Here is a 25,865-nt window from a genome sequence, read left to right as displayed (position 1 = left end):
ATGTTAGGGTTGCCCAATCCCTCCAAACAAAAGGCAACCTCGTATGTTGTAACAGAATAAATTTTTATTTTTGGATAGCCTTTTGGTGCTTCACACAAAATAATGTTATAATTTTTGAGCTAACAATAAACTGTTGTTACAGAAAATTTTTTAGTTCAACAAATTTTTTGTTGATATAACAAAATGTTTGTTGATGTAACAAAATTGGTTGCTAAAGTGACTAAAATCGTAATTGTATTTACAAATTACGTTGTTAGCCAAAATTTAAACATAATTTTAATTATATTGACAATCAAATTAATTGATATTTTTTTGAGTGTTTTGCTTTCTGCTCGAGGTGTCTGGTCTTTTTGGTTAACCAAGAATACTTGGTCAGTTAACTTATTTTTCTTTAATTCAAAGGATAGGTTGTAAGCATAAATGTTGCTCCCAGTCATTGGAATATGAGTTCTTGAGCCAAATCCTACAAATTAAAAAGTTGTCACCGGATTCTGAGTTCCTTTACGGACATGTGTTTTTTTCCAATATCTCGAAACCTTAACAGGTTGGCTGATAAGTCCCCGGTCTAACAAAGAAAAACACATTTTTTTGTCAAAATTCGTTTTTATTATTCAACATAGTTCCCTTCAAGAGCGATACAACGATTATAACGACCTTCCAATTTTTTGATACCATTTTGGTAGTACTCCTTCGGTTTTGCCTCAAAATAGGCCTCAGTTTCGGCGATCACCTCTTCATTGCAGCCAAATTTTTTCCCTGCGAGGTCTGAGAACAAAAAAAAGTCGCTGGGGGGCCAAATCTGGAGAATACGGTGGATGGGGAAGCAATTCGCTTCGAATTGCTTCCCCATCCATTCCCCATCCATAATTCATGAATTTTTGCCATCGTTCTCAATGACTTGTGGCACGGTGCGTTGCCTTGGTGGTACAAAACTTTTTTCTTCTTCATATGAGGCCGTTTTGCCGCGATTTCGACCTTCAAACGCTCCAATAACGCCATATAATAGTCACTGTTGATGGTTTTTCCCTTCTCAAGATAATCGATAAAAATTATTCTATGCGCATCCCATAAAACAGAGGCCATTACTTTGCCAGCGGACTTTTGAGTCTTTCCACGCTTCGGAGACTGTTCACTGGTCGCTGTCCACTCAGCCGACTATCGATTGGACTCAGGAGTTTAGTGATAGAACCATGTTTCATCCATTGTCACATATCGACGGAAAAATTCGCGTGTATTACGAGTTAACAGCTGAAAACACCGCTCAGAATCATCAACACGTTGTTGTTTTTGGTCAAATGTGAGCTCGCGCGGCACCCATTTTGCACAGAGCTTCCGCATATCCAAATATTAATGAATGATATGACCAACACGTTGCTTTGATATCTTTAAGGCCTCTGCTATCTCGATCAACTTCATTTTATGGTCATTCAAAATCATTTTGTGGATTTTTTGATGTTTTCGTCGGTAACCACCTCTTTCGGGCGTCCAGTGCGTTCACCGGCCTCCGTGCTCATTTCACCACGCTTGAATTTTGCATAGCAATCAATTATTGTTGATTTCCCTGGGGCAGAGTCCGGAAACTCATTATCAAGCCAAGTTTTTGCTTTCACCGTATTTTTTCCCTTCAGAAAACAGTATTTTATCAAAACACGAAATTCCTTTTTTCCATTTTTTTCACAATAACAAAAGTTGCTTCACAAAAGACGCTCTATCTCACAAACTAATTGACTTACAGACGTCAAATTTTGACACGAATCATTTGGTTGGTTGGTACTATATAAAAATGATATGCATTTAAGACTAGCGACGCCATCTATGTGTCAGACCGTGGACTTATAAACCTGTTAAATGTTGCTCCCAGTCATTGGGATATAAGTTCTTGAGCCAAATCCTACAAATTCAAAAGTTGTTACCGGATTCTGAGTTCCTTTACTGGAAACCTAAGATTTATCGTAAGCCTAAGCTCAGAATTCCATGGCCAATGCAATTATTTATGGTCCTTCGAGTCGGATTGATAATTCGCCAAAGAATGAGTATGCGAAGAACAGAACGAAAGTGGAAGACCAAATGTTGTAATTACAACAGATAGACCGACGGACATCATTAGATCATCTTAGAATTTCTCCTTCATCAAGAATATACAGGGGGCTGATATGTAATGCAACAAAGTAAATTGCTTTATAATTTATTCATGTTTTTTACATTTTATTTTAAATTTTAATTTTATTGTTCACAAGCAAAAAATGTCAGAAGTAACATAAAATTTTAGATTTGTTCGAATTGACCCTTTGACTTTCAAACGACTGACCAAGCCATCACACGCTGCACTTTGGTCCATTCCCGGGCAATGGTCGTCTTGAGATTAATCGGCACTTTTTAGTGTCACGGAGCCACCGTGGTGCAATGGTTAGCATGTCCGCCTTGCATAAAGGGTGATACGGCCCAAAATTTGGTCAAGGGAAAACGCGTGTAAATCAGTGAAATCGTTTATTTAAAAAATCAAATTAAATTTCTTTTTCAAGTTCAATTAGTATAAAATTCAGGAAAAATATTCAGTTAGGCTTTCGCTTTTCCAAATCCGAATTGCCGGGCCTCACGCTTGACACCTGCCATCAGGTTTTGTACAGCCACCTTGTCCACCTTCTTCTCCGCAGAAAGCCAGTTTGCCTTGAACTGCTGCTCGTCCTTAGCAGTTTTTTGGTCTTCTTTAGGTTCCGCTTGACAATAGCCCAGTATTTCTGAATTGGGCGGAGCTCTGGCGTGTTGGGAGGGTTCTTGTCCTTGGGAACCACCTGCACGTTGTATCATTCGTATCACTCCATGGCCTTTTTACCGTAATGGCAAGATGCCAAATCCGGCCAAAACAGTACGGAACAACCGTGTTTCTTCAGGAAAGGCAGCAGACGTTTATTCAAACACTCTTTCACGTAAATTTCTTGGTTGACAGTCCCGGAAGCTATGAAAATGCTGCTTTTCAAGCCACAGGTACAGATGGCTTGCCAAACCAGATATTTCTTTGCGAACTTTGACAGTTTTAAGTGCTTGAAAATATCTGCTACCTTCCCCCTTCCTTTTGCCGTATAAAACTCCTGTCCCGGAAGCTGCTTGTAGTCGGCTTTGACGTAGGTTTCGTCGTCCATTACCACGCAGTCAAACTTCGTCAGTATCGTCGTGTACAGCCTCCGGGATCGCGCTTTGGCCGTCGTATTTTGTTTATCATCGCGATTTGGAGTCACTACCTTCTTGTAAGTCGATAGTCTGGCTCGTTTTTTGGCTCGATGCACGGTTGTAGACGATACACCCAGCTTATCTGCGGCATCTCGGAGAGAGAGGTTAGGGTTTCGCTTGAAACTACCGGCAACTCTCTTTGTCGTCTCAGCGGCTTCCGGTTTTCGATTTCCCCCCGATCCAGACTTCCTGGCTGTCGACAAACGTTCCCCAAACACTTTAATTACATTTGTAACGGTAGATTTGGCAACTTTTAGCGATTTTACCAGTTTTGCGTGCGAGTAGCTCCGATTTTCGCGATGCGCGAGCAAAATTTTGATACGCTGCTCTTCTTGCTTGGACGGCATTTAGACAACTGAAGAGTGAATTCCAAAATCAAAATAGGAGCAACATTCTACACACACACACACACACCTTCAAAATGAGGGGTGTTCAGGTTTTTTAAATGCAAAATTGAAAGAAATACGTCAAGTTTATATTGACCAAATTTTGACCGTATCACCCTTTACACAAGGTCGTGGCTTCGATTCCTGCTTCGACCGAACACCAAAAAGTTTTTCAGCGGTGGATTATCCCACCTCATTAATGCTGGTAACATTTCTGAGGGTTTCAAAGCTTCTCTAAGTGGTTTCACTGCAATGTGGAACGCCGTTCGGACTCGGCTATAAAAAGGAGGTCCCTTGTCATTGTGCTTAACTTGGAATCGAGCAGCACTCAGTGATAAGAGAGAAGTTCACCAATGTGGTATCACAATGGACTGAATAGTCTAAGTAAGCCTGATACATCGGGCTGCCACCTAACCTAACCTAAACTAGTGTCAACTTTCCAAAATGCCTCATGCGCAAATATTCAACGGATTGAGATACGAAGCTTTTGAAGCGAGGAAACTTCTTTTCAAACCATTCTTTTGGAATGTCCATGATCTGCGACCGATATGTTTATCTACCCAGGGCTTCAATACTGAACCCATATGGGGAATTTGACCCCGCTTGTATTCATCGACCATCGACACTGCTTAAGTTCTAGTGGCCAATCGAAGGAGTACATCTTCAGCTGAACTTTTTGGAAATATTTTGTTTGTTCATAAACTGCTCAATTTAGAATGGCTGCTCGTCGGAGAACACGAAATTCGGTGACTGGTCACTTTCGTGCAAGTGAAGCATTTCCTTGATTATTTTCAGTTTAACTTGTTTTTGTACATAGGTGAACACTTGTAATTTTCCAAACTTCAATGGCTTTAGTCCGCGCTCGTTTTTTTTCAATATATGTTGCCAAATGAGTTCGCATAGTTCCAGATAATCGCAAAAGACGAAAAAGACGATCACTTATTCGAAACAAGTACGTCGTTTACGTATTCGAAGTTTGCTTAGTCCAGTACCTGTGGATCCAAGAACAAGAAACCGAAAATAAACTCCATCGGATTTATTTTATGATGTCAAGCATCTGTAAGCACCTTCTCTAAAGCTGTGTAAGTGGTACCACCGGCTGTATGTGAATGTACCGAAACTTGTTGATGGAGCTTTGTAGGTTCAAATTCACGTACGTATATTAAGTTCCATAACTCTATCAATTTGGGAATTTACAATTATCCAAATGGAAAGAGTATGAAACGGATATCATACTTCTTGAAGTTATATTAATTTCAACATGTCTATAGAACTAAAAACCGGAATTGGACGGTTTGATTGTTGAAGAATACGACTATGGGCTCACTCCCTACTCTCTATCGTTATATAGAACTCTGATGTTTGTATGTTATCAATTGTGAGGAATGTGTCCTACTGCTATTGATGTTGAGTAGATGTTTGTTTTTTTTTTTGTTTATAAAATTTTAATTTCTCCTCCAATTTTCAATTGCAATACTGATAAGGCATACTTTTGAAGGTATTACAAACACTCAATAACAAATGCATCAATTTGACCGAGAGTTTGCATTGTGTTTATCAATACGAGTCGCATGTTTAAAACAAAATGTCATGAATATTATATACTTTGATGGATTCGTCTCTTTCCTTTCATTGTGCAATAGAAAACAAATATGTACTCGAAATAATCTTTAATTGAAATATATCGATTGCCAAGTACATCGAAAATATTTCTTCCTGTTGAGGAATTTTTAGTCAAGCCCATAAAAGTTTTTTTTTAATTATCCTAGACAAGACTGGAATAGATGATTATTTTACTCAAAAGCTCATTATGCAGAAACTGGTGAAGAATGCTCAAAAAAGATGAAAAAACATGAAAAATTACCATACGATATTAATTAAAGGAGCGTCACTCCTCCGTCAGATTAGTAACATATTTCAAAATTTTCAAATGTAACACTGATGCGAAAACTTAGCCGTGGAAACTTTTTCTAGTAGATTTTTAATAAGACCCTTCTTCGTGGATGATTCCCTGGATATGCTTGCTTGGTTCGTTTCTGTGTCGATCTTTACGGATTCTGCTCAGTTGAGAATATATTTGGAGATAGATCTTAGTTTTTCCAGAATTCTTGAAGGCAGGGCGTTTTTCCGTTTCTTGGACACCTATTCAATGTTTGCTCTACTGGACAACTGATCGTTATTCCCTTGCGATTGGGAGGAGTTTCGAGCTTCTCCTTCATGAATATGCTTGCTTGCTTCGTGTCTGGATCGATTTTAGCGTCCCTAACGAATTCTGTTCAGTTGAGAATCTCTTTAGGGATAGATCTTGGTAGATTCTCTGTAGGAATACTTGAAGGTTTGGTGCGTTTTTGTTTCCGTCGTCTCCGAGTTTCAGTTTTTTTTTCAAGAATCTTTCCTATGGTATTGCGAGGAATCTTAGGCTTCGCCTTCATAGAGAACATAAGGCGAAGCTTTATCATAGATCGCTGGTTGCGCTACTCCACTGGAATACATTCAATGCATTGGGCGTATTCGTATGTATGTTCTTTTGCAAAAATCCTTCTTGGTGAATAGAGTTAGGTTAGATTAGGTGGCAGCCCGATGTATCAAGCTCACTTAGACTATTCAGTCCATTGTGATACCACATTGGTGAACTTTTCTCTTATCACTGAGTGCTGCCCGATTCCATGTTAAGCTCAATGACAAGGGACCTCCTTTTTATAGCCGGCGTTCCACATTGCAGGGAAATCACTTAGAGAAGCTGGGAGCCACTGTGGTGCAAGGGTTAGCATGCCCGCCTTGCATACACAAGGTCGTGGCTTCGATTCCTGCTTCGACCGAACACCAAAAAGTTTTTCAGCGGTGGATTATCCCACCTCAGTAATGCTGGTAAGATTTCTGAGGGTTTCAAAGCTTCTCTAAGTGGTTTCACTGCAATGTGGAACGCCGTTCGGACTCGGCTATAAAAAGGAGGTCCCTTGTCATTGTGCTTAACTTGGAATCGGGCAGCACTCAGTGCTAAGAGAGAAGTTCACCAAAGTGGTATCACAATGGACTGAATAGTCTAAGTGAGCCTGATACATCGGGCTGCCACCTAACCTAACTTAGAGAAGCTTTGAAGCCCTCAGAAATATCACCAGCATCACTGAGGTGAGATAATCCACCGCTGAAAACTTTTTGGTGTTCGGTCGAAGCACGAATCGAACCCACGACCTTGTGTATGCAAGGCGGACATGCTAACCATTGCACCACGGTGGCTTCTTGGTGAATGATTCGCTAGTTGCGCTCGATTTCTTTGTATGTGGGAGGATCTTAATAGATTCTGCTCAGTTGAAAATCTATTTGGTGATATATCTTGGTATTTCCAGAGTACTTGAAGGCATGGTGCTTTTTTCGTCCCCGACGGTTCAAATCTCTGTCCTCAACTGGTTTTCTTCGAAAGATCATGGGCGCCCCTTTACGCTCCGCATTGGGCGTATTCGTCTTTGCGTATTTTCCCAACCACCTTTCTTGGTAAATGTATTCGCTTTCTTCACATGAGGCTCAATCTTGGCGCATCCGGATTATACTAAGGTGAGAATCTATTTGCGGGTAGATCTTGGTATTGCCAAAATACTTGAAAGCGTGGGGCTTTTTTGTATCGTCTCCGGCGTTCAAAAGTTCTGCTCAGGGATTGGGAGGAGTCTCAAGCTTCTGCTTCTTCAAAAGGTTTCGCGTTCTGCTTCTCAACCCAGTGAACTATACGCCATAAGATGATAATTAAAGAGAATGTCACCCTCCCGTTGGGTTCGCCTCGTTTTAGAAATTCTCAATAAAAACACTGGTACGATAACCTAGCAGTGCTTGGAAATTTTTTCTATTATATGTTAAGAACGCATTATACCTATTTGTCTTTACCTTCTTTTGTAATCACTCTCTTTCGTGGATGATTCTCTGGATGTGCTTGCTTGCTTCGTGTCTGGGTCGATCTTGGCGCCATCTTACAGTCAGTTAAGATTTTCTGTGGGAAGAGATCTTGGTAGATTACTTGAAAGTTTGATGCTTTTTTGTTTCGTCCCCGGCGTTTAAGAGTTCTGATTTATCATCTTTCCCTTGCGATTTTGAGGAGTGTGAAGCTTCGCTTTCGTCGTCTGGTTTTCTTCGAAAGATTGTGGTTGCGGCTTCTCTCTTCGGTGAAGTATACTCAACGAATTGGGCGAATTCGTCTTTGTGTTGTTCCACATCTTTTGGTGGGTGCCCTCGCTTTCAGCTGAGAATCTCTTTTGGTATAGATCTTGGCATTTCCAGAATACTTGAAGTTGTGTTGCCGTTCTGTTTCCTCTCGGGCTTTTCAAAGTTCTATTCTATTAACGATGTGATACCCTTTCCTTGGGAATGGGAGGAGTCTCAAGCTTCTCCTTCAACTTCCGATTTTCTTCGATGGTGGGCCCATCTTCTCACTCCGGTGAAGTATACTCAATGCATTGGGCATATATGTCTTTTTCCCCTTTTGCAACCAACCTTCTTGGTAAATGCTCCCGTTGTCCGATCTTGGTGATCCCTAATGGAATCTACCCTGCTGAGAATCTCTTTACAGTTTTTTATTTCTTCGCAGGCTTTTCAAAGTTTAGGTCTACCAGTGATAGGATTCCCTTTCCCTTGAGATTGTAAGGGGTATCAAGTTTCTCCTTCATCATTCGTGTTTCTTCGAAAGGCAGTGGGTGACCAACGATTGTGGTTCTCAACGGTAATACAAAAATTGAGCAGTGCTTTTTTCTATTAAATTTTTTAATAATTTGACCTTGCGTTAGTTTACAGCTACACTTCTTCGTAGATGATTCGATGGAAGCGCTCGATGGATGTGATTCCATGGATGCGCTCGCTTTCTTCCTATCTGGACCGATCTTGGCTCCAACTAACCGTTCCGCCCAGTTGAGATTCTCTTTGGGGATATATCTTGGTATTGACAGATTACTTGAAGGCACAATCCGTTTATGTTTTGTTCCCTGCATTTTAAAGTTCTGCTTTATCGATGATCTGTTCCTCTTTCCCTTGGGATAGGGAGGAGTTGCAAGCTTCTACTTCATAATCTTTTTCAACTTTTGTCATTGTGCTCCAAATACCATAGTATTGATCCCGTCGTAAAATGGTTAGGTTCGCCAATATGGTAGAAAAAGTTTTCGTTTGATCCTGAGTCTGAATCAGATTCTTTCTCTCATATCGGAAGGACCTAACCTACAATTTATTATCTTTAAGCTTTTAGACAGTGGCAATATTTTCGGACGTTATTGTAGTATTATCAAGTTAAAGGATGATACGGTCAAAATTTGGTCAATATAAACTTGACGTATTTCTTTAAATTTTGCATTTAAACCTGAACACCCCTCATTTTGAAGGTGTGTGTGTAGAATGTTGCTCCTATTTCGATTTTGGAAGTCACTCTTCAGTTGTCAAAATGCCGTCCAAGCAAGAAGAGCAGCGTATCAAAATTTTGCTCGCGCATCGCGAAAATCCGAGCTACTCGCACACAAAGCTGGCAAAATCGCAAAAAGTTGCCAAATCAACCGTTACAAATGTAATTAAAGTGTTTGGGGAACGTTTGTCGACAGCCAGGAAGTCTGGATCGGGGGAAATCGAAAACCGGAAGCCGCTGAGACGACAAAGAGAGTTGCCGGTAGTTTCAAGCGAAACCCTAACCTCTCTCTCCGAGATGCCGCAAATAAGCTGGGTGTATCGTCTACAACCGTGCATCGAGCCAAAAAACGAGCCGGACTATCGACTTACAAGAAGGTAGTGACTCCAAATCGCGATGATAAACAAAATACGACGGCCAAAGCGCGATCCCAGAGGCTGTACACGACGATGCTGACGAAGTTTGACTGCGTGGTAATGGACGACGAAACCTACGTTAAGGCCGACTACAAGCAGCTTCCGGGACAGGAGTTTTATACGGCAAAAGGAAGGGGAAAGGTAGGAGATATTTTCAAGCACATAAAACTGTCAAAGTTCGCAAAGAAATATGTGGTTTGGCAAGCCATCTGTACCTGTGGCTTGAAAAGCAGCATTTTCATAGTTTCCGGGACTGCCAACCAAGAAATTTACGTGAAAGAGTGTTTGAATAAACGTCTGCTGCCTTTCCTGAAGAAACACGGTTGTTCCGTACTGTTTTGGCCGGATTTGGCATCTTGCCATTACGGTAAAAAGGCCATGGAGTGGTACGCCGCCAACAACGTGCAGGTGGTTCCCAAGGACAAGAGCTCCGCCCAATTGAGAAATACTGGGCTATTGTCAAGCGGAACCTAAAGAAGACCAAAAAAGCTGCTAAGGACGAACAGCAGTTCAAGGCAAACTGGCTTTCTGCGGCGAAGAAGGTGGACAAGGTGGCTGTACAGAATCTGATGGCAGGTGTCAAGCGTGATGGCCGGCAATTCGGATTTGGAAAAGCGAAAGCCTAACTGAATATTTTTCCTGAATTTTATACTAATTGAACTTGAAAAAGAAATTTAATTTGATTTTTTAAATAAACGATTTCACCGATTTACACGCGTTTTCCCTTGACCAAATTTTGACCGTATCACCCTTTAACTGTACCTGTAGTTTCTACGTATGTGCTGTCCAATCCAACTGTCAAGTCTCCTAAACCTATACGAGGTCCACCATAACTTTATTTGCTACCGGCACTGGGGAACTTCTTTCGATTGTCACTTATATGGACTATTTTGATATCAATTTCGATCTGGGGAAGTTTCTTACTGAGAAGTAAGATGTAGTACGGCCTAAAGTTGGACTCAGCACATTCTATTCGTCCATATTGTCCTCCTATCCTTTAACTAACTGAGACTGGCAAACACCTCCACGTCCTAAAACAACATGTCCATATTCTCCTCCCATCCTTCATCAGTCTGGGACTTACAAACTCCTCAATGACCTAAAGCAGTCACTCTATATCGTCGCCTATACTTCAATTGTCTAAGGCTGACCTAGCCTAGTATGAATGGTCATAGCCTAGTTCGAATGACGTTATGAGTGAACCCCTTTAAGAAACATTGCTCCTGCAAATGTCATCATCTCCAGCAATGCTGAAAATCTATTTGGTATTCAGTCGAAATTAGGACATAGAAATATGTCAATAGCCTCTTTAATATCTACCATACATATTGTTTTATATCAATGAGTTAAAGAATGAATCATCAATTATCATAGTTTAAATTACCGCTAAATGTAGCACAGTAGTTTCAAATTAAAGCAGCAGTGCTGCTTATTGCATTACTTAACGCAAATGTGCAATATGAGATTATTCATCATCTCCTGCTTGGTGATAGCCCAATTCTCTCTTAGGGCAGAATGACACAACGTCAACCCTATTTTCAATGTGCTCATTTCGCAGGAACACCTCTCCCATTTGGATTCTCTCTCTCTCTCTCTCTCTCTCTTTGCTTACTATATCTCTTGCTTTCGGGGGATGATATATAAACAATAATCTGTGTTGAACCCATTCGACCGGCCCACACACCATCCAACATCGATGCAATTACAAATGACGTATACATGATATGGGGATAATGGTGGTTTTGTTAAAATTTCACATTAAATGAAATTCACGTGTTTTCAATTTAACACTACCATTGTCGCTGCTTTCGCATGGTGCGTCAGTTGAGAGGTGTGAATGAGTAGGAAGTTCGTGGACATTTTTTTTTTTGGCGATGTCTCATTTCGTATTTTTGTATGTTTTGTAGCTTGTTGATAATATTGACGATGTTATGTGAATATTCATGATGCCAAACAGTATCGTAATGAATTATTATGGATTCGAGGAGCTAGAATGATTACAATACCCGATAACAATGTGGCGGGATCATATATCGTTGAATATAGGATCGCTTGTGGGTGTTGCGGACATTGAAGGAGTATACCATATCGGGACTTCTAAGCGAAAACAAAGATAAACATTGTAACTGTGATATTCGATTAGAAATTTACTCTCCGCGAAAGGATGTCGGCACAATAGAAGGATGAGACGATCAAATCATAGTATTGCTCAGGAATCCAATATAATTATAAGTTAGTCTAACGTGACTAGTAAATCCATTAACAATAGATGGACTAACATCTCCTGAGTCGTTCTTAGTTTTGATGTTTTCTAAAACAAAGTTTTAGTTTTCCTTTTAATTCTTCCTATCTATATATATTGTCCCATGAAATTCTTCGGGTCTGAAATATCTTCATTGAATTTGTCCAATCTACACTTTACCCCACTGAATCTACAGTCCCCACCGAGTTCTTAGGATCTGCTGTTACCGAGTTCTTCCTAGAGTTCCACCTACTAACTTCTTCTCACCCAAAATTCTTCTACAGAGTCATTGTCGATCCAATTCACCCGCTGACTTCTTTCGATCAGAGTTCTTCCGGTCTAGAGTTCTACCTACTGACTCTTTCCGACGTAAAGTTCTCCTACAGAGTCATTTGGATCAACAGTTTTCACACTCGGATCTAAAGCTCTCTGACAGAGCCATTCGAATTCTTTGGATCTACAGTTGCCCTCACCGCATTTCCCCACTGGGTTATTCGGGTTTACAGTGTTCTTTCCTGCACTGTGTTCTTTGTATCTACAGTCCCTCCTCACTGTGTTCTCCGATTTATAATCCCATGCTGAGTTCTTCGGATTTACCAACGAGTTCTTCTGATCTGCGGTTCCTGAGTTCTTTGGATCTGCTGTTCCCCAATTGAGTTCTTCCGATGTCCAGTTTCGCGACTGATGTATTTCGAACTACAGTTCTTGCTCTGAGTTCTTCGGCTCTATAGTTCCTCCACTGAGTTCTTTGGATCTACTATTCCCCCTCTGCGTTCTTCGGATCTACAATTCCCACACTGAGTTTTTTTATTTAGAGCTCATATCAATTCCCCCGCTGAGGTCTTTGGATCTACTGTCTCCCTCTGAGGTCTTTGGATCTACTGTCCCCCTCTGAGTTCTTTGGATCTACTACTCCTCCTGTAAGTTATTCGGATCTACAATTTCCCATCTCAGTTCTGTGAATCTACTGTCCCCCCTCTGAGTTTTTCGGAACTACAATTTGCCAACTGAATTCGTTAGACCTACAAATCCTTTACTGTGTTCTTTGATTTACAAGTCCCCTGCTTTATTTGGATCTACTGTCGTCGTTGTCCGATATATAGCCCCCCGCTGAGTTCTTCGGATTTACCCACTGAGTTCTTTTGATCTGCGGTTCCTGAATTCTTTGGATCTGCTGTTCCCCCACTGAGTTCTTCTGCTTCTGAGTTCTTTGGATCAAACATTCCCTTTCTGAGTTCTTTGATTTACGGTTCCCTCCACTGGATCTACTGTCCCCCTCTGAGATTTTCGGAACTACAATTTGCCAACTGAATTCGTTAGACCTACAAATCCCCTACTGTGTTCTTTGACTTACAAGTCCCCTACTTTATTTATTTGGATCTACTGTCGTTGTTCTCCGATATATAGCCCCCCCCCCCCCCCCCGCTGAGTTCTTCGGATTTACCCGCTGAGTTCTTCTGATCCGCGGTTCCTGAATTTTTTGGATCTGCTGTTTCCCCACTGAGTTCTTCTGCTTCTGAGTTCTTTGGATCAAACATTCCCTTTCTGAGTTCTTTGATTTACGGTTCCCTCCACTGAGTTCTATGGATCTGCTGTTGCCCCATTGATTTCTTCCCATCTCAAGTTCCGCCACTGAGTTCTTTGGGTCAACAATTCCCTTTTTGAGTGTTTTTAATGTACAGTTTCTCCCACCAAGTTCTTGTGATCTACAGTCCCACCTCTGAGTTCTTCTTCGGTTCTACAGTTTCTCCACTGAGTTATTTGGATCTACTATTCCTCCTCTGCGTTCTTCTACAGTTCTCCCACTGAGTGTTTTGTTTTAGAGTTCATACCGCTCCTCAACTGAGGTCTTTGGATCTACTGGCTCCTCTCTGAGTTTTTTGGATCTTCTGTTCTCCCTCTGAGTTATTTGGATCTAAACTTTACCCACTGAATTTTTGGATATACTGTACCCTTCTGATTTCTTCAGTTCTACAGTTGCCCCACTGAATCCTTTGGGCCTACTGTCTCACTCTGACTTATTTGGATGTACAATTTGTTATCTGAGTTGTTCAGATCTACAATTCCCCCACTGAGTTCTTTGATTTAAAAGTCCCGCTCTGAGTTTTTTGGATCTTCTGTTGCCGTTCTCCGATATATAGTTACCCCGATGAGTACTGCGGATTTAAAATTTCCCACCTATGTTCGTCGGATCTATAGATCTATAGATACCTACCGAGTTCTTCTGATCTACGGTTCCTGAGTTGTTTGGATCTGCTGTTCCCCTACTGAGTTCTTCCGACCTACAGTTCCGCCAATGAGTTCTTTGGATCTGCTGTTTCCCCATTGAATTCCTCCGGTCTCCAGTTCCACTGAGTTCTTTGGATTAACAATTCCCTCTCTGAGTTCTCTGAATGTATAGTTTCTCCCACCAAGTTCTTTGGATCTACAGTTCCACCTCTGAGTTCTTCGGTTCTACAGTTCATCCACTGAGTTCTGTGGATCTACTATTCTCCCTCTGCGTTTTTCGGATCTACAGTTCCCCCACTGAGTGTTTTTGATTTAGAGTTTATATCAATTCCCGCACTACAATCCCCCTACTGAGTTCTTTGATTTAAAAGTCCCGCTCTGAGTTCTTTGGACCTTCTGTTGCCGTTCTCCAATATATAGTCACCCCGATGAGTACTGCGGATTTACAATTTCCCATCTATGTTCGTCGGATCTATAGATCTATAGATACCTGCTGAGTTCTTCTGATCTACGGTTCCTGAGTTGTTTGGATCTGCTGTTCCCCTACTGAGTTCTTCCGACCTACAGTTCCGCCAATGAGTTCATTGGATCTGCTGTTCCCCCATTGAGTTCCTCCACTCCCCCTCACCCCCTCTGAGTTCTTCGAACCTACAGTTCCCCCACTGAGTTCTTTTGACCTATTGTCTGAGACCTTCGGATCTAAAATTTCCCAACTGAGTTCTTCAGATCTACAGTTCCTTCTCTGAGTTCTTAGGATCTACAATTTCCCTACTGAATTCTTTGATTTACAAGTCCCCCAGTGAGTTTTTTTGATCTCCTGTTGCCGCCTTAAGTTCTTTGCATCTACTGTTCCCCCTCTGAGTTCTTAGGATCTACACTTCTCCCAATGAGTTGTTTGGATTTTGAGTTTTCTTCGGATCAACAATTTCCCAACTGAGCTCGTAGGATCTACAGTTTCCCCACTGATTTTTTTTAGATTTAAAGTTGTCCGACTGACTTCTTCAGGTCCAAAGCTCTTCCTCAGAGTTATTCGCATAAACAGTTCCCGCACTGAGTTATTTGGATCTGCAGCTTCAACGTAGATTAGTTAGCATGAGTAGTCGTCAGTACTATTTAAACCATCACCCGAACAACTGCGGCCGGAGGAGCTCAACAACTGTCTAGTACGTACGCTTTCGATAAACTACAGATCGACGAATACAACGATAAATAGGAGCCCGGAAATTACAACAGTAGCTACTTGCGCGAATCTACAGCATAATAGTAAATTGCTCTTGCATGAGACGGTAAGACGGACCTCCCTTGTATGAAGTGGAGTTGAGGACTAATATTTCTGTTAGGAACTTTTTCACTTAAATCAAATTGTTTATAGCATTCCATATAGTAGTTTAGTGAGTAAACACAATAATTATTAACCACCCACTTCCCCAGTTTAAATGAGCTCTAACAAATTGGAATTTACAACCAAAACAATGTGGACTTCTCCAATTTGATATCTGCATACTGTTGTCGTTCTAATCAATTGCTTCTCTCCATATTTGTGGCTAGATATTATATGAATTTGTATATGTATATGTACACAGAAAAAAATATCACCAAAATATTTCCAATTAAAAAGTTAATTGAAGTTGAAAATTTTTTCAATTAATAAATTAATTGATACAATTAACTTTTTAATCATGATAGAAACATTAAGTTAATTAAGTCAATGATTGAAATTTTTAAAATTTGTAATTAAAAAATTAATTGATACAATTAACTTTTTAATCTAATTCGGAAGACTAATTAAAAATGTATTTCAAACAATCATTTGTTAATCCAAATAAAAACCCTAAGCCAATTCAGAAAGTAATTAAAAATAGTTACCTTTTTTAATTAATAAATTAATTGTTTTGCAATCAACATCAATTAAATTTTTAATTGAATCAATTAAAAAATTAATTGACATTTGCTGAAAAAATCAATTAATTTTTTAATCAAGATTTTTTTCTATGCCCAATTAAAACTGTGATTGATACTATCATTTTCGTGATTGAAGACATTTCAATTAAAAAATTAATTGGATCAATTAATTTGGTGATTGAATCAGAAAAAAATTTTTTTGTGTGTATGTGTGTGTACTCACAGACCATGTGGCAATATTTATCTCTACAGTTTTGGGTTAAATGCACAAAACAAAAAGAAAAAAAACCTAAAACGGTATTAACTTTGGATTTTTTATAGTATATTTTGCGGCAAATGATTTTATTCACCGCCTTTTTTTCTCTTTTTTCTCTAAGGAAAGACAAGAACGTAATTTTATATCCTCTCTTTTTTTCGGTAGTTAAGAGAATGAGAAATTAAGGATTAAAATTAGTCCACGTATAGTAACGTATGGTTAACGTATCACATAGCCTTGTTCCAGTACTACTAAAATATATAGTAATCAAATAAAATATACTTTAGGATCGATATGAAACATATAAACCGGCGACGTAAACATGATACATTAAACAAGTATATATGGCCGTAAGTTCGGCCAGGTCGAATATTATGTACCCTCCACCATGGATAGCGTAGAAACTTCTACGAAAGACTGTCATCCAGAATCGAATTACTTGGGCTGTGGTATCTTAAATCGTTTTCTAAATTGAGAGTTAGTCCATACGTGGTATATATTAGACAAAAAAGGCATGTGTAGGTAAGTCTACAAATAATTACGAATCGATATGGCTTTTGCACGGTACGTAGGGAGCCAGAATTGAAATATGGGCTGAGGGCTATATAGAACTATAGACCGATATGGGCCTAACTAGGTTGTTAACGGCCATATACTAGCACAATGTACCAAGAGGCTCCAAAACCAAATTTCGCAATCGGTTTATATGGGGGCTATATATGATTATGGACTGATATGGACCACTTTTGGCATGGTTGTTGAATACCATATACTAACATCACGTACCAAATTTCAACCGAATCGGATGAATTTTGCTCTTCCAATTTATTTATTTATTTATTTTTATGGACCGATTTCAGCCAGATCGGATGAAATGTGCTGCTCTTAGAGGGTCTGCAAGCCAAATTTGGGGGTCCGTTTATATGGGGGCTATACGTAAAAGTGGACCGATATGGCCCATTTGCAATACCATCCGACCTACATCAATAACAACTACTTACGCCAAGTTTCACGTTGATAGCTTGTTTCGTTCGGAAGTTAGCGTGATTTCAACAGACGGACGGACATGCTCAGATCGACTCAGAATTTCACCACGACCCACAATATATATATACTTTATGGGGTCTTAGACCAATATTTCGATGTGTTACAAACGGAATGACAAAGTTAATATACCCCCCATCCTATGGTGGAGGGTATAAAAATGGAGGAACATTTAATAATACACTGCAAACAAAACTTGTTTAGTTCCAGTGATTTAGTGTGTTAAATTTATGATGCTGGTATTGATTCCGAGCCAAGGATGTGGAGAATTGCATTAAGGATGCATTTAAGACTCAATGCACTTTTAAATGTGTATTTATTACTTAATATTGAATATTTTTTTCTGTTCTTTTCATCATGTGGTATTAAAAAGTTGATTGAAATTAAAAAAAATCAATTAATAAATTAATTGATACAATTAACTTTTTAATCAAGATAGAAACATTTAGTTAATTAAGTCAATGATTGAAAATTTTAAAATTTTTAATTATTAAATAAATTAATTAATTAAATAAATTAACTTTTTAATCTAACTCGGATTGAAGGTGTATACACATGCATCCTTAGACGAATTAAAACAGAAGGAAAAAATTTGATTTAAAAATTGTTATAATGCCTTTAGCGCCTTACGAAGTTTAAGACAGGTACAATTTTAGTAAAATTTACTAATTTGAGAGACTTATGAACTCAATGTAAGCAAGCCTATCAAATTGTAGAATAAATCGCGTGTTTTTAGCTTCCCACAAGAAATACACGTAAACAAGTGTCTACCTACTATGAGCGTCAAAAGTGTATCAACACCCAAAAACATTTTGTTTTTCGTAAGTTTATTGAAAAACCATAAAACATATATACCCAGCAAAAACTCTCATTACCCGGTAATCTTGTAGGTAATCGCAATGAAAAAGATATAACCACTTATAAATTGGAATCGCTTCGGATTACATTTAGATACGCATGTCCTACGAGGAAAGTACTTCACCCCTGGCATACGTTCGGCCATGAAATAATTAGTGCATTTCGAGTATATGTTCACCTAATATGTAATCACTTATTTGTAGATATACACAATTTTGTAAAATAACCACTTATTGACTCTGGTAACCAAATCTCGAAAATAATGACTTCACTCGCCGATTACATTGAATCAAAATACGGCGTGTAATGCTGTAAGATGAACAATACTTGAGTAGAAACGAATATTGTGGAAATAGAAAATAAAACAAGTATATACGGCCGTAAGTTCGGCCAGGCCGAAGCTTATGTCCCTCCACCATGGATTGCGTAGAAACTTCTACTGAAGACAGTCATCCACAATCGAATTACTTGGGTTGCGGTAACACTTGCCGATGGTGTTAACATCCTAACACCGTAATATATACCACATAGTCCATACGTGGTATATATTAAACTAAAAAAGACCGATTAAATACGTATATAATTAAGTTTAAAGTTTCTATAGAAATACAATTTTGACAACATTTTCTATAGAAGTAAAATTTGGAAAAAAAACTTCTATAGAAATAAAATTTGGAAAAAAATTTCTATAGAAATAAAATTTGGAAAAAATTTTCTATAGAAATAAAACTTTGACAAAATTTTCTATAGAAATAAAATTTTGACAAAATTTTCTATAGAAATAAAATTTTGACTAAATTTTCTATAGAAATAAAATTTTGACAACATTTTCTATAGAAATAAAATTTTTTACAATGTTTTCTATAAAAATAAAATTTTAGTAGATTATTTTTGGCTCGAGTGGCAACCATGAATATGAACCGATATGGATAAATGTTTGTATGTTTGGGGATCGGTTATATATAACTATAGACCGATATGGACCAATTTTGGCATGGATATTAGCTGCCTTATACTAACACCACGTTGCAAATTTCAACCGGATCGGATGAATTTTGCTCCAAGAGGCTCCGGAAATCAAATCTGGGGAACGGTTTATATGGGGGCTATATATAATTATGGACCGATATGGACCACTTCTTGCGTGTTTGTTAGAGACCACATTCTAACACCATGTTCCAAATTTCAACCGGATCGGATGAATTTTGCTCCTCCAAGAGGCTCCGGAGGACAAATCTGGGAATCGATGTATATGGGGGCTATATATAATTATGGACCGATGTGGACCAATTTTTGCATGGTTGTTAGAGACCATATACTAACACCATGAACCAAATTTCAGCCGGATCGGATGAATTTTGCTCCTCCAAGAGGCTCCGGAGGACAAATCTGGGAATCGATGTATATGGGGGCTATATATAATTATGGACCGATGTGGACCAATTTTTGCATGGTTGTTAGAGACCATATACTAACACCATGAACCAAATATCAGCCGGATCGGATGAAATTTGGTTCTCTTAGAGGCTCCGCAAGCCAAATCTGGGGATCGGTTTATATGGGGGCTATATATAATTATGGACCGATGTGGACCAATTTTTTCATGGTTTTTAGAGACCATATACTAACAACATGTACCAAATTTCAGCCGGATCGGATGAAATTTGGTTCTCTTAGAGTCTCCGCAAGCCAAATCGGGGGATCGGTTTATATGGGGGCTATATGTAATTATGGACCGATATGGACCAATTTTTGCATGGTTGTTAGAGACCATATACTAACACCATGTACCAAATTTCAGCCGGATCGGATGAAATTTGCTTCTCTTAGAGCAATCGCAAGCCAAATTTGGGGGTCCGTTTATATGGGGGCTATACGCAAAAGTGGACCGATATGGACCAATTTTTGCATGGTTGTTAGAGACCATATACTAACACCATGTACCAAATTTCAGCCGGATCGGATGAAATTTGCTACTCTTAGAGCAATCGCAAGCCAAATTTGGGGGTCCGTTTATATGGGGGCTATACGTAAAAGTGGACCGATATGGCCCATTTGCAATACCATCCGACCTACATCAATAACAACTACTTGTGCCAAGTTTCAAGTCGATAGCTTGTTTCGTTGGGAAGTTAGCGGGAAGAAGTCATACATTTCGGAAGTAAATAAGCAGAAACTGCTTAGTTATGCTCAAAAGTACAAAAACAATGACGTTTCATTTTGAATACCGTTCTTTTTACTGACGAATGCAAGTTATAGATATTTGACTCCGAAAAGCACTGGAAAATATAAAGGAAGACCAATTCAGAGTTCAATAAACCAAAGTTTTTAACATAGCAAAATTATTGTTGTTTTTTTACTTTTATTTTCATAAGGTTGAATAAAACTTTATATTTGATTGAATAAAACTTATATATGTTTTATGGGTTTTCAATAAACTTACGAAAAGCAAAGTGTTTTTTGATGTTGATACACTTTTGACGCTCATAGTATGTCTATTGTTATGTTTACGCACTAATCCATTCCTTGAATGAAAAACACAAGGTCGGCAAGGCAATTTGTAGTCTAAGCCTAAAAGTATGCTTTATATATGTAGTTATCATAAATCTTAGCTTAAGTCTCCACTAAATAACTTTATCGCAAACTTGTTTCGTTAACATATCCCTCAGATACAACATACGAGTACAACTACCTTCCATTATGTGTTAGCTTAGCTCTTTTGTTAAAAAAAAAAAAAAACAATCTCATTATTTTTGTTTATAGTAAACAATAACCATGCGCTCTCTTAAGCTCTTTGCTTCAAACATGTGGCGTGACAATGACCCCCCAGTTTCATCAAATACAAAAAGAGAATGCTCTCTTCACACTAAAGCTATTGCTAAGGTGTGTTTGTGTGTGTGGGTATTTTTTGCCAATGTTTTTATTTTGACCATAATAACAACAAAATAAGCAACAATGCACCATAAAGAAAACAAGAGGAGACATGCTAAGGAAAAACAAATAAAAACATATGGCCCACAAATATGAAAGAACGGGGGGAGAAGGCGGATATTAGCTCACCACCTGATAAAGTGGTGTATATGGGAAATAGCAAAGCAATGAAGGAAAATTTCATATTTCTTCGCATCGCCTTGTTGACTTAGTTGCTATTGTTGCTTGGTTTAACTCGAATGTTTGGTTTGTTTATGTCTCTCTCTCTCTCTCTCTCTCGCTCTTACTCTCTTTCTCTGTGTGTGGCTAAAGTGAAAATGAGGAAAATTTTTATGCAGCAACAACAACAACAAAGAAAGTCAAGAAGAAGCAGCAGCAGAAATAGCGAGAAAAAACAAAAGATTGCATAAACCGTTTATAAAATCGCCCCAAAAAACATTGTACGGTCGCTGGCTTATAAGCGCATTGTGTGAAATTTGAGGAAAAAATTTCAAAAAACCAAAAAAAAAAAAAATCAAAATTTGTGCATAGTTTTCCTCAGTGATTTGAGTTTTCTTTCGTACAAAAGGAATTTTTGAATTTTTTTTTACGCGAAACTGTATCTTGTCGGGCGTTTTGAGAAGCCTATCGGTATAAAGGCATATATCTTATAATCATTACTCATCGCTAAAGGTTTTGTTTTTCGTATACAAAATAAATAGCAAAATATTCAATATCATAAACAAAAAAAATCGGTTGATGTATTGTGATTTTGGCAATAGATATCGCAAACAATTTTTTTTCGGAAAGTGAATAAATCTGCTTCTATTTAAGTCAAGTGATTAAGGATGGACCTTAAGGGTCAAAAAATTGCTTTGTTAAGAACGTCATAAAATTGTGTAAATTAAAAAAATATATAAAAATTTTATTTGTCAAGAAAAATAAACAAAAAAATACACAAAAATTTTTCGTGGCACATATTATTGATCCAAACAAAAAAAGTCAAAAGTTCATTCTTCCTTACAGTATATCTGTCATTAATAGCGTGTGTGGTAAGTCAAAGTCTTTGTGGCAGATATATAGAGAAAAAAAGTGGACATATTGATCGGAAGAAAAGGTCGAAGTTTTTACCTTTATCTATAGGGTAGCTGACACTAAGTGTTACGGTCATATTTATTTGTGAAAATATTTTTCACAAAAATGTCAAAATCCACCATTTGTCTTGACTATTTATCAGAGGCGGCCAAAAAAATGCATAAATGTAATCTGTTGGCATTTCAGCCCATTCCTGTGCGATGGCTTTCTTCAGCGTATCCATAATGGCATATTTTTGGACATATTGATCAGAAGAAAAGGTCGAAGGATTTACCTTTATCTAATGGGTAGCTGACACTAAGTGTTACGGTCATATTTATTTGTGAAAATATTTTTAATGGGTTTAAATCACAAAAATTTCAAAATCCACCATTTGTATTGACTATTTATCAGAGGCGGCCAAAAAAATGCATAAATGTAGTCTGTTGCCATTTCAGCCCATTCTTGTGCGATGGCTTTCTTCAGCGTATCCATAATGGCATATTTTTTAGTCCTAATGACATATTTTTTAGAATGTTATACATTCAAACGTCAAATAAAACGGACGTATTTTTAATATCGAATTAATTAAATTATGTCGTTATAAGTACCCAGCAAAAAAAAAAATTGGAAGTTCTTCTAAAGTCACAACTTTATCAGCACATCAAAAAATGTCATCCCAAAGATGTTTTTTTAATTTAACTGCACAGGAAATTAATTTGGGTCAATTTTTATAACTTTTTTCATAGTTTTAGTGGCAAATTTAAAATTTGATTGTTTCAAAACAGATTAAGAATTAATAAAATGGTAACAATTATTTTTGAAATATTTGATGTCAAACTTCCATTCCAGACAAGCGTAAAAATGCATTAAAATCATTAAAAACAATTTTTAATTATTTATTCGACAAAATATCGGAAACTCTCCTAATTCACATCCAAGACACTGGATTCGCATAACACCTTAAGAAGTGATGCCAATTCAATGCAACGGCTGTCGAAATGGGGGACATCCATCCTATGGCAAGCCCATGTTAAATTCATCGTTTCTGCGTCAATTTTGCACCACTTCCGGCTCCAAAAAGAACATTTTCACCACTTTTTTGACGACGCTTTTTTTTTTGCTGGGTACTTATTACGAATTTCAAGTGATACATGTTAGGTTAGGTTAGGTGGCAGCCCGATGTATCAGGCTCACTTAGACCATTGTGATAAACAAAAAAAAAACAAACATTGGTGAATTTCTCTCTTATCACTGAGTGCTGCCCGATTCCATGTTAAGCTCAATGACAAAGGACCTCCTTTTTATAGCCGAGTCCGAACGGCGTGGAACCACTTAGAGAAGCTTTGAAACGCTAAGAAACTTCACCGGCCTTACTGAGGTGGGATAATCCACCGCTGAAAAACTTTTTGGTGTTCGGTCGAAGCAGGAATCGAACCCACGAACTTGTGTATGCAAGGCGGGCATGCTAACCATTGCACCACTGTGGTACATAAAGCCACCATGCAGCGAAGTTCAAAGTCATCCACTGGGCTGCTAACTTTAGGGTATAGTAGACGGGTTTCGACTGCGGTTATAAATTAGGGCAATAACCAAGAGTTAGGCCCAATTAGTCGACCTGTAGGCTGGTCGACAGATTGCGAAAACTTTGCAAGTCGAACTTTCCCTAAGGTAACGACATCAAAAGTAGGCAATCCCTTAAGAAAGAGATTTAAGGAATGCAGAAATGCCTTTTTATACCCTCCACCATAGGATGGGGGGTATATTAACATTGTCATTCCGTTTGTAACACATCGAAATATTGCTCTAAGATCCCATAAAGTATATATATTCTGGGTCGTGGTGAAATTCTGAGTCGATCTAAGCATGTCCGTCCGTCCGTCCGTCTGTTGAAATCATGCTACCATCCGAACGAAACAAGCTATCGATTTGAAACTTGACACAAGTAGTTGTTATTGATGTAGGTCGGATGATATTGCAAATTGGCCATATGGGTTCACTTTTACGTATAGCCCCCATATAAACCGATCCCCAGATTTGGCTTGCGGAGCCTCAAAGAGAAGCAAATTTCATCCGATCCGGCTGAAATTTGGTACATGGTGTTGGTATGTGGTCTCTAACAATCATGCAAAAATTGATCCACATCGGTTCATAATTATATATAGCCACCATATAGACCGATCCCCAGATTTGGCTTGCGGAGCCTCAAAGAGAAGCAAATTTCATCCGATCCGGCTGAAATTTGGTACATGGTGTTGGTATGTGGTCTCTAACAACCATGCAAAAATTGGTCCTCATCGGTTCATAATTATATATAGCCACCATATAGACCGATCCCCAGATTTGGCTTGCGGAGCCTCAAAGAGAAGCAAATTTCATCCGATCCGGCTAAAATTTGGTACATGGTGTTGGTATGTGGTCTCTAACAATCATGCAAAAATTGGACCACATCGGTTCATAATTATATATAGCCACCATATAGACCGATCGCCAGATTTGGCTTGCGGAGCCTCAAAGAGAAGCAAATTTCATCCGATCCGGCTGAAATTTGGTACATGGTGTTGGTATGTGGTCTTTAACAACCATGCAAAAATTGGTCCTCATCGGTTCATAATTATATATAGCCCCCATATAAACCGATCCCCAGATTTGGCTTGCGGAGCCTCAAAGAGAAGCAAATTTCATCCGATCCGGCTGAAATTTGGTACATGGTGTTGGTATGTGGTCTCTAACAATCATGCAAAAATTGGTCCACATCGGTTCATAATTATATATAGCCACCATATAGACCGATCCCCAGATTTGGCTTGCGGAGCCTCAAAGAGAAGCAAATTTCATCCGATCCGGCTGAAATTTGGTACATGGTTTTGGTATGTGGTCTTTAACAACCATGCAAAAATTGGTCCTCATCGGTTCATAATTATATATAGCCCCCATATAAACCGATCCCCAGATTTGGCTTGCGGAGCCTCAAAGAGAAGCAAATTTCATCCGATCCGGCTGAAATTTGGTTCATCGTGTTGGTATGTTGTCTTTAACAACCATGCAAAAATTGGTCCTCATCGGTTCATAATTATATATAGCCCCCATATAAACCGATCCCCAGATTTGGCTTGCGGAGCCTCAAAGAGAAGCAAATTTCATCCGATCCGGCTGAAATTTGGTACATGGTGTTGGTATGTGGTCTCTAACAACCGTGCCAGAATTGGACCATATCGGTCTATAATTATATATAGGCCCCATATAAACCGTTTTCCAGATTTGACCTCCGGAGCCTCTTAGAGGAGCAAAATTCATCGCAACCGGTTCAAATGTTGAACGTGGTGTTAGTATATGGTCTCTATGGTTCATAATTATATATAGCCCCCATATAAACCGACCCCAGATTTGACCTCGTGAGCCTCTTGGAGGAGCAAAATTCATCCGATCCGGTTTAAATTTGGAACGTGGTGTTAGTATATGGCCGCTAACAACCATACCAAAATTGGTCCATATCGGTCTATAGTTATATATAGCGGAACCCCAATCACACAAAAATTGGTCCATATCGGTTCATAATCATGGTTGCCACTCGAGCCAAAAATAATCCACCAAAATTTTGTTTCTATGGAAAATTTTGTCAAAATTTTATTTCTATAGAAAATTTTGTTAAAATTTTATTTCTTTAGAAAATTTTGTTAAAATTTCATTTCTATAGAAAATGTTGTCAAAAATTTATTTCTATAGAAAAATTTTTCAAAATTTTATTTCTATAGATAATTTTTGTAAAAATTTTATTTCTATGAAAAATTTTGTCAAAATTTTATTTCTATAGAAAATTTTGCTAAAATTTTTTTCTATAGAAAATTTTGTCAAACTGAATTATATGCGTATTTAATCGGTCTTTTTTAATTTAATATATACCACGTATGGACTTACTTACAATTTAGAAGACAGTGTTAGGAGGTTT

General features: G+C 38.4%; 1 protein-coding gene across 2 annotated transcripts in view; it reads left to right on the top strand.

Moving 5' to 3' along the window:
* SNF4Agamma (SNF4/AMP-activated protein kinase gamma subunit) overlaps window positions 1-25,865 on the top strand; it is a 514,590-nt gene that overhangs the window by 35,666 nt on the left and 453,059 nt on the right. Inside the window, exon 1 of one of the 2 annotated variants that reach the window (XM_075290409.1) lies at window positions 21,770-21,894. The exons of the other annotated variant lie outside the window; for it this stretch is intronic. The gene's annotated coding sequence lies outside the window, so the exon portion shown is untranslated. Of the gene's footprint in view, window positions 1-21,769; window positions 21,895-25,865 lie in introns of those variants that run through there. 2 annotated transcript variants of the gene reach the window in all.

This window comes from Haematobia irritans, chromosome 1, assembly GCF_050003625.1.
Source record: "Haematobia irritans isolate KBUSLIRL chromosome 1, ASM5000362v1, whole genome shotgun sequence".
Lineage (NCBI taxonomy): Eukaryota > Metazoa > Arthropoda > Insecta > Diptera > Muscidae > Haematobia > Haematobia irritans.
This window is presented reverse-complemented; position numbering and strand designations above follow the sequence as displayed.